Genomic DNA, 16,260 nt, shown 5'->3' on the forward strand with positions numbered 1-16,260 from the left:
ATCCTATTTTGTGTTTTACTAGTCTCTCAACTGACATAAAATTTTTCAGTACAGGCAGAACCAAGGGAATCTCTGTATTTTGATGACAATGGTCAGTGCATTATCCTTAACCATTAAGATTCTGTACATATGATAGTGATATTGTGTAATATGTATAAGGACCTTCAGACATTTTGTAGTGTACTTGAGATGTAAAATATAGATAAAGGCTTTAGTGATATTGACATTGACAGGGTGTATGGAACTCAGTTTAAATAGCTGCTTGACTAAAGTGAAGCATGGAACACTAGATCTGAAGTAGGAGATTCATTTGTCTGCAACCTGTGGGTTATGGATCCGATATCGGATCCGAACCGGCATGGTTTTCCAGCTATGGATCCGAGCTCTCAGCTCCTCCCCTCACCCATAATGCCCTGCTCTCCCTACATGACCTCAGATCTAGTTTGCCGCGCTGGTGACCAGACTGGATTTTTAGAGCTCTTCAGCTAAGTGTCAATTGTTATATTTACAAGCATTTAATTCTAAAGTTTTAGTCAGTTCCATCTAGCTCCCCGCCTGGGCATCACAATAAATGCAGAAAAATCCAACCTAGCCCCTACGCAATTCATAGATTTTATAGGTGCCAGGTTAGACACGAGACAGTTAAGAGCTTTCCTCACTGCGGACAGAGTTCAGAATCTACGGCTCCAGGTGCGGGCCATCCTCCACTCCAGCTCAGTTCTGGCGGAATTGGTCCTGAGGGCTCTAGGGCCCATGGCAGCAGTGATAGCTCTTCTACCTCTCGCCAGGTTCAATATGCGGGTCCTTCAATGGACACTCCTAGTTCAGTGGTCTTATCTTGCTCTTCCTATGCATCATCCCATTGCGATCAGGAAGGCTTGCAAGTGGTCCCTCTTGTGGTGACTCCACTCACAGGATCTCCACGGAGGCCGCCCCTTTTGTGCTTCTCCCCCTCTCGCCACGGTGACCACGGACGCCTGCCACCTCGGGTGGGGGCATTTTGCAGGCCGGACGGTCCAAGGCACGTGGAACGATTCAGAGACCTTACTGCATATCAATGTTCTAGAGATGAGAGCAGTGCTCTTAGCGTTGCAAGCACTACAGGCCTTTCTTCCCTTGGGAACTATTGCGATTCAGTCGGACAACATGTCTGTCGTTTGGTACATCAACAAACAGGGGGGAACCAGGTCTTACCCTCTTTGTCGAGAAGCCATGAGAGTGTGGGAATGGGCAATCTCCACCAACCGCTTTCTCATCGCAACGCATATTCCGGGTCGGTCCAACATCCTTGCGGACAAGCTCAGTCGCACCATTCTCTCCCCTTACGAGTGGTCTCTCAATGCTCAAGTAGTGAAACGCATCTTCGCATGGTGGGGAACTCCTTGTTGCAATCTTTTTGCGTCTCCCTCAAACACCAAGTGCGACAGTTTTTTCGCTCTAATCCCTCCCCCCGGAGATACCCCAAGAGACGCTCTGGTGTATGCTTGGCCCCCCGGTCTTCTTTACGCTTACCCTCCTTTGCCTCTGATGCTCCAAGTTCTTCAGAAAGCTTCTCGGTTGAGGTGCAGAATGATTCTCATTGCCCCATTCTGGCCTTGACAGATCTGGTTCCCTTTCCTAAGGTCTCACTCAGTGAATCCACCTTGGATTCTAGATCCCATTCCGGATCTGATATCGCACCCGTCCCATCTATCAACCCCGAATCTGGACAACCTGAAGCTAACTGCTTGGCTGCTCCAGTTCCACTCCTAATCAGGACTCCCGGTATTTCGTCTCCCGTTAAGGCCATCCTGGTAGCGGCTCATAAACCATCTACCAGGAAAGTTTACCGCAGCAAGTGGAAACGGTTCTCCATTTGGGCGGAGCGGCAAGGTCTAGACCCCTTCACAGTTCCCCTTCCTCTGGTGCTTAACTTCCTAACCACTCTTTTTAATGATGGTGCCAGCAGTTCCACGGTCAAAGTACAACTTATGCAATTTCTCACTATCATATTGGTCATGACTCCGGTCCACTGATGTCTGCCAAATTGTGTAAAATCTTCCTAAAAGGTACTTTTCTTCTTAGACCCCCTGTAAAGCAAGTGGTTCCTCCATGGGACCTTTCTTTGGTTCTTCAGGCCTTGACCGCTCCCCCCTTCGAACCTGCGGCCACGGTAGATCTAAAATTTTTATCTTTCAAGACGGCCTTTTAGTAGCCAGTACTTGCCAAGAGAGTTTGAACTTCAAGCCTTATCCATCAAGCCTCCTTACTTGGTCTTTCATCCGGACTGTATACCTCAGGACCAACCCGTCCTTTCTTCCTAAGGTAGCTTCAGAAGCAAATATTAATCAATCCATTAACCTCCCTGTTTTCTTTCCTAAATATCAAAACAAAGGTGAATACAAGCTACATTCCTTAGATGTTCACAGGCAACTTCGATTTTATCTGAACAGGACAGCTGGTCATAGGCAATCCGACCAGTTGTTTATTTCCTTTGCTAAATTCAATTTGGGTAAACCAATTTCCAAAGTCTCCTTATCACGCTAGATTTCGCAGTGCATCTTATTGGCTTATCAAGCTTCTGGGAGGCCCGCACCGGAGGGAGTACGTGCCCATTCAACCCGGTCAGTCTCTACCTCAGCGGCCTTTAAAGCTAGGATTCCTCTGGATGATATTTGTTCAGCAGCCACTTGGGCTTCGTCTCATACCTTTATTTCCCACTACAAGTTGGATATTACATCTAGAGGTAGAGCATCCTTTGGCTCTGCGGTGCTCCGGAATATCCTTCCATGACGGCCGCCCAAGATTCAGGTAGCTGGGGACTCTGTCCCACAGGTTGCAGACAAATGAATCTCCTACTTCAGATTTAGAAGTTATGTACTTACCATAACGTTCCATCTGAGTAGGTGTATTCATTTGTCTGCAACCATCCCGCCCTCCTATCCCCCTGGCCTTGTCAGTTTCCTGCATATTACGTGTTACCCTTTCTAGGGTATTTTGATTTATGGCAAACTTGATCTGAGGTGATGTAGGGAGAGCAGGGCATTATGGGTCAGGGGAGGAGCTGAGAGCTCGGATGCATAGCTGGAAAACCATGCCGGTTCGGATCCGATATCGGATCCATAACCCACAGGTTGCAGACAAATGAATACACCTACTCAGATGGAACGTTATGGTAAGTACATAACTTCTAATTACCAACAGAATGCCTGTCCCCGACAAACCTTAATTTTAATTATCATTTGGATTATAAGTAGTTGCACTTTTAGTGCCAAGATCTTGGTGAATATCTTTACATCTAAGTTTACCAAAGAAATAGGGTAGAATCCCTTTGGATACAAAGATAAAGTTTTTCTTTCGTCTTTTTTCATCACCGTGATCACTCCTTCTTGCTAGTAGTGAGGGAGGGATTGAATTGCTTAGCAGTATGAATATAGCCCCTGCTGATCCTGTAGTTTCCTTTGCAAGTGGCATTTGAAAATCTTATATCTGTTAACAGATCAGCACCACCTTCCACGGTATGTGGTGCTAATTCCAGTATTGCTTTAAGGATAACCCTCAACTGACTTAGTAGAGAGTTTACAGAAGCAATTCATTATATATGTTGGGGAAAGCATATAGCTGTTGCACAACCATGCCTGTGCCGTATACAGTTATAACATTCACTGACTGCTGTCAGAATTTAGAACTTTTGCCATTATGAATTCCCATTGTTTTTGTACATCCCCAGTATTATTCTTGGTACTTTGGTTTGTCTTAGATGTCAAGCAAGAAGCTTGTGGCTCTTCCCACAGATGTCCTGTATTTACCACTCATGCAAGCTAACTCCAGTTCAGCAACTTGTGTAGGAAACATGCTTAGCTGCTGTTTGCAGTCCAGAATCAAAAAGGTCACGTTGATGGGTACTCACTTTTTTTAGCACAAGACATGCCCTGGACAAATTTCCCCTAGTAGTTTAAGTACCAACTTGGGTCTACCCTGAAAAGAGACTAGTAACTTAGAAGGACTAACTCAGTCAACAAACGATAAATATAAAAAGTACTTTCCCATCTGAGCAATTTTATTGGCAAAATAGTTTCCAGTGTGCCACAAAGCTTATTATCTCTCTATCCTGTATCAAGGCCTTTATACTTTTCAAGAGTTGGATGAGTGAATGCTGCTCCCTAGAATGAAACTCATTTGTTTTTGTATCTGTTTAGAGATAGCTTTTAGTAAAATCTCTTATTTTTTTCCCCTGCAATACCTTAAATTAAGATTTGACTGGACTGTGGAGTGGTCAGAATATATTTATATTATATAGCTGGACCAATTAACCATGAAAGGCAATAGTACTTGACACTGTAATCATATCCAGTCTTCCCAACTGTATGTTTTGTGTGTGTGTGTGTGTGTGTGTGTGTGTGTGTGTGTGTGTGTGAGAGACTAAGTTCAGTATGTGAATTGCCTGCCTTGAGGGTGAATTAATCTCCAAATATAATACACCCTAGCCATTCCACTAATACTTTATCATTTGATCTAGGTTAGGCTTGTATGAAATGCCTGACCTTGGCTATGTAAAGATGTATAATAAAATAAAAGACCTCATCCATAGGTAGCATTTTGAGACTCACATGAAGATCTTAAATCTTTGGGAATAATCCAGCAAATAAGAAGCAACTATCCTCTTTGAGGAGTAGGTCTGAGTTAATAAGACATGAAGAATGTCAATCACATGTGACAAGATTAGTCATTGCCATTATCCATACCTTTAGCTATTCACTTGCTGTCACAGTGCTCCCTTCCTAAACAATGTGGAAACACTTACTTATCCAATGAAACATTGCCGTGGAGTTCTAATTACAGCCAGGCTATTCTCATTTTAGCCACTTGCTATTTTTGTCTCATATAAATGTGTTTCTTTCCTGACCATTTTCATCTTCTTTTTTGTATTTAATTATTTAATTTCTGTCTCCAGACCTTTGATATTCCACATCACTACAAAAAAAAAAAAAAAAACAGAGGTTTTAGGTGAGAATGGTGGTTTACTAATGCCAGAATATTATGTAAAGGCAGCAGTAACAGCTCACTTACCTTCTGGAATGATAGATGTAGTAACACCAACACCAAATGTGCAGTGCACACAGAAGCCCTTCTCTTTTGTGTGAGATGTCCAAGATCTGTTTGACAAGAAGATTTCACAGTGAGAGCTGTAACTGAAAAAACAGCAACATGACATTATTACAGAATATAACACTGGTGAAATATGAATAGTAAAGAATTTATCATAAAACAAAACTAAAGCACACAAAGCTGTTTGCACTGTATAAGCATGCAGCAGAGTGTCCATACACATACCCTCTGATGCGTCATGGCCCTTGTGGCAGTAACAATCTTCATGGTTCCATACATACTCCTGATAATTAAGATGATACCGTAGCCAGTTAAGTATCCATAGGTACAAAGCCATCATGTATTACTGCCCTTCTGCTAGTATTGGACCTTTGCCATTGAACTACACAGGTGTGGAGAGTACCCATTAACCTCAAGGAGGGTCTTCTCTTCCTGCTGCAGTTGCAGGTACCATTGATGGGCACTTCACCAGTGGGTTGGGGAGACCACCTTATGTCCTTCATGGACCAGAGGAGGACACCCTGAAGAGATTTCAAGTAATTTGACCTGAAGATTCTAGAATAGGACCGGAGTCCATCAGTATGACAAACAGACTTGAGTGTGGTATATAAAAAAGAAGGGATGCATGCAAGACACCCCATATTCAAAGAGGTGCTATGGGACTGGCTGTATAACAAAGATTGTTAAATCACCTTGAGAATTATTTACATCCCGGGACATGTGAATGTGGTATCAATTTCCATGATCTACAGCTTCAGCTCATTTTTGGAACTGGGATTCAGGAGTCCTGTCTAATCAGGATCCTCCTGAAGTGGGACAACTTAGTGATCGTCCCATTTACCATACAGAAGAATGTGTTCCTGCCACTCTTCTACTCCGTTTCTCAGGGTCGGGTGAGTTTGATGGAGGATGTAGTTTCTCTCCTGTGTGTGAGAAAATTCCTGTACAACCTTTTTTCATTCCTTCTGATTCTGTACCTAGACTTACATTTCAGAGGAGACTAGAACTAATTCTTGCTGAATCCTTTGTCAGAGCAGTGTTTGGTTTCAGGCTATCAGAACCCTGATAGTGCCAAAAAATTATTCCAGTACAGGTGAATAAAGTTAAGTTTCACTGGAGCAACAGTTAGCTCCTCTTCAGGACCTGACTCCTGATTTAGATCTTTCACTCCCACTGTACCTACCAGCAGTAATTTTACAGGTGCTAAAATTATCATGAAGTTTTCCATTTGTCAGATATATTCTGATAAGTGCTACAAGTTCACTCTCTGGGCAGAGAAGTATCCTATACCACCTTATATGGCCAATTTACATGTTATCCTAATCTATCTCATAAATCAGTTATTTCATAATCAGTGTGTATATTTCTTGCACCTTCATGTATTTTGGCCTAAGGAAGGCCAGAAATTTGACTCAACACCAGTTCTCTTTTCTCCTTTAAAGAACCTCACTCAACCATCTAATTTGAAATTCATGATCAATAGACTCTCTTATTCAAGCTAGCAAGATTCTTATCCTTTAATTTGTTCTGAAGTTCACCATATGGAAAAACCCATTGCATGGTGACCATTATTTCTACTTATATGAGTTTCAGGCTGCAGACCCTTATGTGTAAGAAACTTTATTTTGTCTTTCACAAGAATTTGGTGTCTCCAAGGACTGTCTCACATTTCTTCCAAAAATTGTTTCAGAATGGTCATTGACCATTTTTTTCATCTCACTGTTTTCTTTGGAGGGGAAGAATTATGTAAAGAAAGAGACCTTTATATGTTGTATGTGTACTGCTAGGTGAGGCTTCACATGAAGAAGATGCATGCGTGACCAAACATTTGATCTCAGGTTGGGTACATACAAAGAGACCACTAGGTGGCATATGAGGCAACAGCTCTAAACAGCTCCTAACAAGGAGGATAGAGACCTATATTTTGTGTTGGATGTTGCTATTAAACTAAACAGAATTCTGCACATATGAGTAGCTAAAAGGCTTCTGTACTGTAAAGTGAAGAAGTCTACACTGGACTGGATTAAAGTTCAGATAATATATTTTTTCCCCCTCACTGTTAAGAATCCAAAATGGCAGCTACTACGCCTCAACATCTTTAATGTAGGTTACAGCAAAAGGCATTCAAGATATTAAACAAATTACTGCTAGTCATGTGTTACAGATTCAGCAAATGCAGCAAACTTTGCATCAGTAACAGGTTGAAATGCAAGATTAGAGTGCTACATTAGGTTAACAGGTGAGAGAGCTTAAATGATTATGTGCACATATTTCCTTGCTTGAAAACAAAATTCGTGATGTAGAAAATCAGTCCAGAAGAACTAATCTCAGAATGTTTGGGTTGGTTAAACGAATGCAAAAGTGTAGACTCACCAACATTTTTTGTTGGATGTTCCCTCTATGTCTGTAATTGAGTTGTTGCACGTAACTGTGCTTAACAGAAAAAAACATATTTCCTGTACATGTCATTTTCAAATGCTTGCTTTCAATGATAGAGAAAAAGTACTAAAAAAAGTTGGTGAACTGGGCTCCAATCTGAAATTAGTTGCATGCCCAGACAGAGTAACTTCTGGTTACAGTGCAGTTTTTCATAGTAAAAGGATAGTCTTGATCTGTTTCTAGGGTGGGGAAATAAACTTCCATTTGGTTTTCACATGAAATTTCTTTCTACTATTTTGCTTGTGAAGGGCTCACAGCAGATCGAGTGTTGTCTATTTTTGTCCGATTCAACCATGAGTTGACATATCCAATGTGGTCTGACCTTGGCACCAACTCTGAAGCTCCTTTTTTCCAGGGCTCTGACCCCATCCTTACCCATAATTTCTGCCTGAAGAATTTGTTTGTTTGTAAGAGTTCATCATCACTATAACCTTTTGTGATATTGTTAATATTAGTTCACTGCTCCTTTACTGACAGGAAACATTCTCCCAGATTTTGACTGTGTAATTTAACTTAGCATTTAGGAGTTAAAATTAGAGATAGGTAGATGAGTAGTTTCTTAGTCTGTTAATTATTAAGCATGTGTTGTTATTACATCTTATCTAATTCTATAGATCTTTTATATTGTTTCTTATAGACTGTAGCTTAGTGTGTTATAGTGAACTAGTTTAGTGCATGGGTGTGTTGGTTTATACTTAGCTTTTTGAAGTATGGCAGATGGCAAGGTTTTAAAAGTGCACCGAATGTGAACAGAAGCTGCCCTCCCCCAGGATCCACATTTGATGTGCATTTACTGTTTGGGCACTGTCCATCTAGACACTCAATGCCAGTCCTGCACTTCTTTTAGTGCTAGGTCTCTCCAGACCAGGATGGAGAAACTCATTGTCAAGGGTCTTTCCTTACACAGACAGGGTCTGCAATGCATTCTACTTCTTCCACAGCCTTTCCAGCAAACAAGCACAAAAAAACAAAAAGAGAAACAAAAGGACAAGGAAAAAGACAAAGAGAAATAGAAAAAGAAAGATTTTCTTCCTGGACCCATTGAGCTCGAGACTACATTCACCCATCCTCCAGGAGCAAAGGCTTCTACTCGGTTATCCGGAAGCCTGACTGAGCAAGACAGCAACAGGATGATGAGGAAGTTCCTTAGGATACAGATCCAGTTGGGAACATGCCAAGTCTTTGGTCAACTACCCCTCCATTTCCTTCTCCAGTCCCAGCCCACTCTTCAGACCCAATATACTTGGATCTCATCTGTTCCAGAGCACCTGTGCTGGAGGCAGCAGTTGAGGCTACTTCAACTCCCACTGCTTCCATTCCTCTTTCAGCTTTGAAATCTTTGGACCCACTAGAGACTTTGAGATGAAGCTTTGAGTCTGGGCCCCGGGGAATGGTTTAACTGCAAAGTGGCCGAGACCCATCAGTTCTGAAGTTTCTTTTCTGTCTGAGGATAGGAGGAGGTCTATGTAGCTGATGGCATCCTTGGCCTTGAAGGCTTTTGAGAGGATATTATCAATTCCAAGGGAAAAGGCACATCCATCCAGTTTGGTTCCATCTGAACCCCATCTGGAATAGGCTTCTACTTTCAGTCCACCTCTCAGACATTGACAGTTGGTACCACAGGCTTCTCAGGCTACATGCTACATTAGCTCCCAGTCTGATTTGGAACATTCCAACTTCCTACCTGAACCAGTTCATAAGAAACAGATATGCAAGCGGAAGTCCATAGATTCTTCTCCAGAGTCTTTCATTGAAGACAGAGACTTAGTTAAAGGTGAAGGCTCCCTTAGATACCCCTCAGAAGACATCATCTTTGGTGAGATCCTTGAATTAATGAAACAGAGAGAGGGATGGTCCACAGATAACACTTCACTAGATGAGTCTGTATTCCTGGAAGCCTTTAGTTCCAGCACAGCATCCTCCTGTGTGGTACCACACATTGATCCACTAATTGATCTCATGGATCAGTGGGTATGAAAGGACCCAGATGTAGTGGATTCCATCCCAAAACAACAGAATTTTGACAGCAACAAAAGAGAGAAAACATTGGAGAAAAGGTCCATCAGTGGATGCTATGCTGTAGCAGCAATCATGAAAAAGGAACTTAAGGAAGAAAATTCTTCAGTCCATTCCCTAACAGTGAGTTTAGGATGATGGACTGTTCTGGGAAACAGCCATATGCTTCAGTAACTTATGCATTTACAAAGCTGAATTATCTAGCCCACATCACCAGATTTCAGAGAGACCTGACCAAGGAGCTTTCCAAATCCCTCTCAGTTAACCTGCCTGCAGATGTTCAGTAGACTGTGGACTCCCGTCTTTCTACCCTACAGTCTATTTGCAATGTAGCCATGCAGCTGCTTTCCAACATGGCTGATAGCACAGTTAGAGCAGCAGGCAACAGCTTAACCAGGCATTGGCACACTAAGTACAAGACACACTGAGCAGGAGTCAGCAAGATGGTAGGACTTTGTCTGCAGTGAGAATCCATTTTTCCACCTCCACAGACCCTATTCTAGAAGTGAGTGGGCTGGCAAGAAAATGTGGTTACGAAAATCATAGAGCTCTTATCAGGGCAGTCATAGTGATAGACCTTCCCTTGGCAGAGGAGGAGGCAACTTCAAAGGACAGCACCATAGAGGCAGACTTCATAACTAGGAATTTCATGGTTCCTTTACAAAGAAGCCCTTTCAGCACTCCTGAAGGGTTCCCCAACAGATACCTTCTAGAGACAGTCAGAGGGTGGTTGTCTCTGCACCCATAAGCCTGGCAAAACATACCAATGGAATCTTAGGTGCTAAACACAATTATAAGAGGCTGTTCCATACAATTTCCCCTCCTTCCTATGAAGACGAAATATGTTCCCAATTTCTCACAAAGTCAGTAGGAACTCACAGCAACAGAAGATTTCAGGTTGCTAGAAAAAAGTCATCCAACTGGTCCCTGATGACCAGTTAGAGTCTGCAGTCTAGTCGAGGTTCTTTTTAGCACCCAAGGAAAGAGGGTACCTCAGACCCATCTTGGATCTGAATCAGTTGAACCAATATGTGGAGAAGACAAAATTCTGTATGGTCACAATTCAGTCCATTTTGCCCCTTTGAGGAAGGACAATTGGATGTGCTTCATAGATCTCAAGGATACTTACTATCATATAAAGATAGAGAAGCATTCAAGGAAATTCCTCCTTTTCTGGCCGGGGGCCAATCATTATCAATTGAGAGTCCCACCTTTCGGTCTCACCACAGCCCCCAGGGTGTTCACTAAGATGATGACAGTGGTGGCAGTGCATTTTTGCCTGCTGATGTTGGCAGTAAAGTAAACCTGCGAAAAAATGCACTCAGAAAGCAACTACAAAATCCAAAAGAGTGCAGTAGGCAAAAGAGGGGCACTCCGACCAGTTTGCGAAAATCACTCGATTTATTAAGTATCCACAAACAGCAACACAAACAGCATTAACGCAGTTTATTCACAATACGCGTTTTCGTCCACATACAACTTGGACTTCATCAGATAACAAATAATTCCACTAATTACCTCTTAAATAGTTCAGAATTAAAACATTAACCAATAAACATCATAAAAAAACATTTAAACACACTAATCAGGCTCTCCCAAAAGGCTCATGAATATTAAGTAGCAAGTATATGTAATATCACCACTAAATATATAAGTATTAAATAAAATAGTGTAGAATTCACTTAATACATCTTAAATAAATTTCATAATATTGATAGTTAATATATTGTTAAAATTATATGTATCATACATGGTTGTTAAAATCTAAACCTTTAAAAAAGTGTGTGTATATATATATATATATATATATATATATATATATATATATGTATATGGTATATAAAAAAATTTTTGGTTGACATATAAGAATCAATGTATTGAAGTAGATTGGCGCCATCTGCTGGCGTATTGATCATAACACAGTCTTTATACTTTGGCAGCCCTTAATTTTAATAAAGGTAAAAGAGAAATATGGTCATTTAAACCAGGTGATGTGAGAGTGTTCAATCTCGCCGTTTGTTCTTACACCTGGGTTCGGAGCCGATCCTCGGCTCCGTGTCGGCCACTTGGCAAAGCTCTGCATCGAGAAGAAGCTCGAGACCAACCTAACTCCCACAATCCCCCTCTGCCTTTACCTCAGATCTAGTTTGCCGCTGCAACGTTCGCATCATTTTTGATGAGCTCGGACCACCTCAAAGCTAAAATTATTTATTTCTTATATTTTTGGATAAAAAACTTCTCCTTTTCTCTTTAAAGTTGACTGTGTGTGTGTGTGAGTAGTGTATCGAGGGTTTCTCGGTTTCGTATATAATATTTATATACTTTCTTAGAGTTAATTCCCTCGGGGCCTACCCCACCCTTTAACTTTATCTACAGGATTGACTATAGGATTTGACATTTTTTACTGGATTTGACATTTTGTACTGGCTATTTCACTTGTACCTGGATTTGACTTTTGTAACATGTCTGAAAAAGCTAAATCAGGCTTCAAACGGTGCCAATGTGGACAGAAAATGTCTGTCACAGATAATCATAGTTCCTGCGTCTACTGTCTTGGCCCTCTCCATCTACAGGAAGACTGTTCCATCTGCCATTCTTTCAGTGGAAGGGTCATGACAGATAGGCGCAGGAAACTTATGGATAGGGGCCTTTTGAAGCCTGCATTCCAAGAGGCTCTGGATGCATCAGACCAGGCATCTAAATCCTCGAAGGAATCGAAGACGTCGGAGCCCATGTCATCGGCTCCAAGCTCTTCATTTAAAGTTCGATCACCGGTTCCACAGGCTTCGGGGCCGAGTGTTGAACTTTTGTCAGTTACCGAGCCTCGAGTCTTGGAACCGGTGACGGACCTTCCTCCTCCTGTACTTTTGAGGTCGGCTCCATCTTCCATTCCTTCAACGCGTTCTTCCAGGCCCCTCTCCGACACCGATGTAGACCGCGTGGTGCAGAAATTGATAGAGAATATGGCCTTGTCCAAACTCATCTCTGTCTCCTCTCAGTTGGTGTCGAGACTCGAAGGCCTTCCCTTATCTCCACCTGTTCCTCCTCCGAGGCCTATCCAGTCTTCGGAGCCGGGAGAGGCTGATCTGTTGATTGTGGAGCCCTCGGTGCCGGAACCGTCCTTTTCTCGGTCGGCACCGTTCACCTCGACTCCGTGGGATCCAGTACCGGAGTTTCGGAGCCGAAGATCCATCCTTGGATCTGGGACTGAGAGTCGGACCGATGTTTCGGTTCCGACTCTCCCTCTCGGGGCCTCGGCTCAGATCGACTCGGCTCCGTCCTCGGGGTCGATGCCATCGGTGCCTGTCTCGGGGATTCCTCCGATTTCTTCGGAACCTAGGGATACCTCGACTCGGGACCCAGGGGCCTTCGATCTCATGAGGAAGGTGTTGTCTACTCAGACAACCACTTCAGCAGAAACGGCTTCTCCTTCCCATAAAGGTCCGTTATCCTCCTCTGCACCCACGGCTACATCTAAGCGTCGAGCACCAGTGTCTCAGCCACCCCTAGAGGGTGCCCCCTCTTCCTCGGAGGCTTCATCGGATGCCCCCCCCGAAGAAGTTCCGAGGAAAAGATGGTGTAAGAGGAGACACTTGGATTCTCCACAGGAATCCTTGACATCGGACACTGACTTGGATGAGTCAGAAGGGTCCCCAAAATCACCATCAGAGGATGTCTCCTTTTCTGACATCCTGGAGATAATAAAACAGAGAGGTGATTGGCAATCCCTACCCCCTTCTGAGGATGAGTCAGTCTTGCTGAAGGCATTCGGTGCTCGCCCTTCCTCCTCCTGGGTCACTCCGCCCTTCGATGAATTGATGGAATTGATTGCTTGGAGGGCGTGGGAGACACCTGACACGGTGGAGCCAGTCCCTAGAAAGCCTAATAAATATATTACAGCCCCCCAAGACAAGGCTTATCTAACAAAGGGAGTTCCAGTGGACGCTGTGGTGGTGGCAGCGGCAACGAAAAAGGAGATGTCTTAATCTTCCTCATCTGTCCATCCGCCTAACAGAGATTCTAGGACTATGGACAGGTATGGGAAGCGCATTTTTAGTTCAGCGGCTTTTTCCATGCGATCCCTGAGCTATTTGACCCATTTCACACGGTTACAGAGGGATCTAATCAAAGAGTTGGGAGATACCCTCCAGGGTACTACAGATGCTGCTGTCTCGGAGAAAGTTACAGCACATCTCAATACCCTTACATTTATTGCAAACTCGTCCATGAGGCTGATCTCATACGCGGCGAAGGGTCGAGTAGGGCAGCGGCTTCAGCGATTGCTCTTCGTAGACAATCCTGGATGCGCTTATGTTCCTTTGCGGAAGCCTTCAAGTCTTCCTTTACTAACGCCCCATTTGATGGTGCCACTCTCTTTGGCCCAAAAGTAAAGGAGACCCTTACCCGGTGTGAGCAAGAGGGAAAGACTCTGTCTGCTGTCGGAGTCCGTTTTTCCACCCCATCCAGACCATACCTCAAAGGGCAACGTGGTGGAAAAATGTGGTTTCGAAAACCCCAAGGCTCTTTCCCAGGCACACAGGGTGATGTCCCCTCTAGAGGCAGAGGAGGGGGCAGAGGTGGAAGACATCACCCTGGCAGCAGAGGGGGTCCGCAAAACCAAGGTGACAGGGATACACTCCCCGGAAAACCTTTCCAGCACTCCTGAAAGGAGGCCCGACTGTCCTGCTCTGGAGGCAGTCGGGAGTCGCTTAGCTTTATACCCTCAGGCCTGGCAAAGTCTTACAACAGACAATTGGGTAAAAAGCATTGTTACCAGAGGATACAGAATTCCCTTCCTATTGCCCCCAATTCCGCAGAAGAGACTCCCAGATGTTCCGCCCCATCTGCTAGGCCCTGCAGCTATAGAAATTTCAAAGCTGCTAGAAAAAAGAGTCATCCAGCCAGTCCCAACGGACCAAAGAGGATTCGGAACTTACTCAAGGTTCTTTTTAGTTCCAAAAAAGACAGGGGACTGGAGGCCAATTCTGGACCTAAGCAAACTCAATACTTTCATCAAGAAAGAAAAGTTCCAGATGGTCACGCTTCAATCGATCCTTCCATTCTTGCAGAAGGACGACTGGATGTGCTCAGTAGATCTAAAGGACGCATACTACCACATCAAAATGGCCAGGGCGTCCAGGGATCATTTGCGCTTCCGGATGGGAGCCAGTCACTTTCAGTTTCGAGCCCTACCCTTTGGTCTGACCTCAGCCCCCAGGGTTTTCACCAAATGTATGACAGTGGTAGCGTCTCACTTGAGACGCCTGGGATTCCGGGTGTTTCCGTATCTGGACGACTGGCTCCTTTCTGCCACCACTGAGCGTCGTCTGATTCAGGCCAGGGATTACACACTACAACTCTGTGTTCATCTCGGAATTTCCGTAAATTTCGAAAAATCTTTACTACAGCCATCACAGCATATCTCATTCATAGGAGCAGAATTGGATACGCGTTGCTTAATCCTAAGGCTTCCTCCAGAAAGGATAGCCTCACTACAGAACCATATATCTCTTCTCCTATTATCCAAAAAATCCCCAGCAAAACTGGTTCTGAAGGTTTTGGGTCTCATGGCAGCTTCTCTCATTGCGATACCCTTGGGAAGACTGCACATGAGAGTTCTTCAATGGCTACTATTTGCACAATGGTCGTTCCAGCAGTTACCTCTAACATCAAATTCACATCACGAACATATGCAAATCGCACCTAGCTTGGTGGCTTCAGATTTGCAATCTTTCCAGCGGAAGACCATTTGTGCTACCTACGCCGACAGCTACGGTGACCACGGACACTTCCCTAATAGGGTGGGGGGGGGCATCTTTCAGGGACAGACAGTCCAAGGCGAATGGTCCAAATTGGAGTACAATCTGCACATCAATGTTCTAGAGTTGAGGGCAGTGTTTCTAGCGTTGCAACACTTTTCTCCCCTTCTTCCTCTAGGGACCATTGCAGTTCAGACGGACAACATGTCCGTAGTCTGGTACATAAACAAACAAGGGGGAACCAAGTCCTATCAACTATGCAGAGAGGCCATGAGAATCTGGCAATGGGCGGAGTCCACGGGTCGCTTTCTGATAGCAACGCACATCCCGGGGTTATTCAACGTCATAGCGGACAGGTTGAGCAGGGCCATCCTGTTACCTCACAAGTGGTCCCCTCAAACAATCAATTGCGAAGGAAATTTTTCGCAAGTGGGGCCAGCCTTCCTGCGATCTGTTTGCGTCTCCAATGAACACCAAATGCAGGAGCTATTTTGCCCTATTACCCCCTCCAGGGGAAGTCCCCAGGGATGCTCTGGTTCACGTTTGGCCCCCGGGTCTCCTGTACGCTTTTCCTCCTGTTCCCCTGATTGCAAAATTTCTACAGAAAGCCAACAACCTGCAAACGGAAAACCAAATGTAAATCACACAAAACCAGGAAGAAACTCCAAGACCGTCAAATGAAGACAATAATTCGATAAAAAGGCAATTCCTTTATTCGACTGTTAGATGATAAAATCCAAGGGTTAACAAAGTGAGAAACAGCAGTATAAGACAAGCGCTTTCGCTTGGGTAATACCAAGCTTTATCAAGTCAAAAACAGTTTCTTTCAAAAAAAGCTACTGTTTAAATAAGAATCTTGGTTGATCACATGCTTAATTGCAGCTGGGTCTCATTAAGGAAATCAATTAGAAGTGTCATGAGCAAATAAATAAACAACTCAGTCAAGTGTACATAAAAA

General features: G+C 43.7%; 1 protein-coding gene across 3 annotated transcripts in view; it reads left to right on the plus strand.

The window, feature by feature from the left end:
- COL4A6 (collagen type IV alpha 6 chain) overlaps positions 1–16,260 on the plus strand; it is a 4,024,271-nt gene that overhangs the window by 3,055,537 nt on the left and 952,474 nt on the right. The gene's annotated exons all lie outside the window — the stretch shown is intronic.

This window comes from Protopterus annectens, chromosome 15.part0, assembly GCF_019279795.1.
Source record: "Protopterus annectens isolate FY-2018-M chromosome 15.part0, PAN1.0, whole genome shotgun sequence".
Classification (NCBI taxonomy): Eukaryota; Metazoa; Chordata; order Ceratodontiformes; family Protopteridae; genus Protopterus; species Protopterus annectens.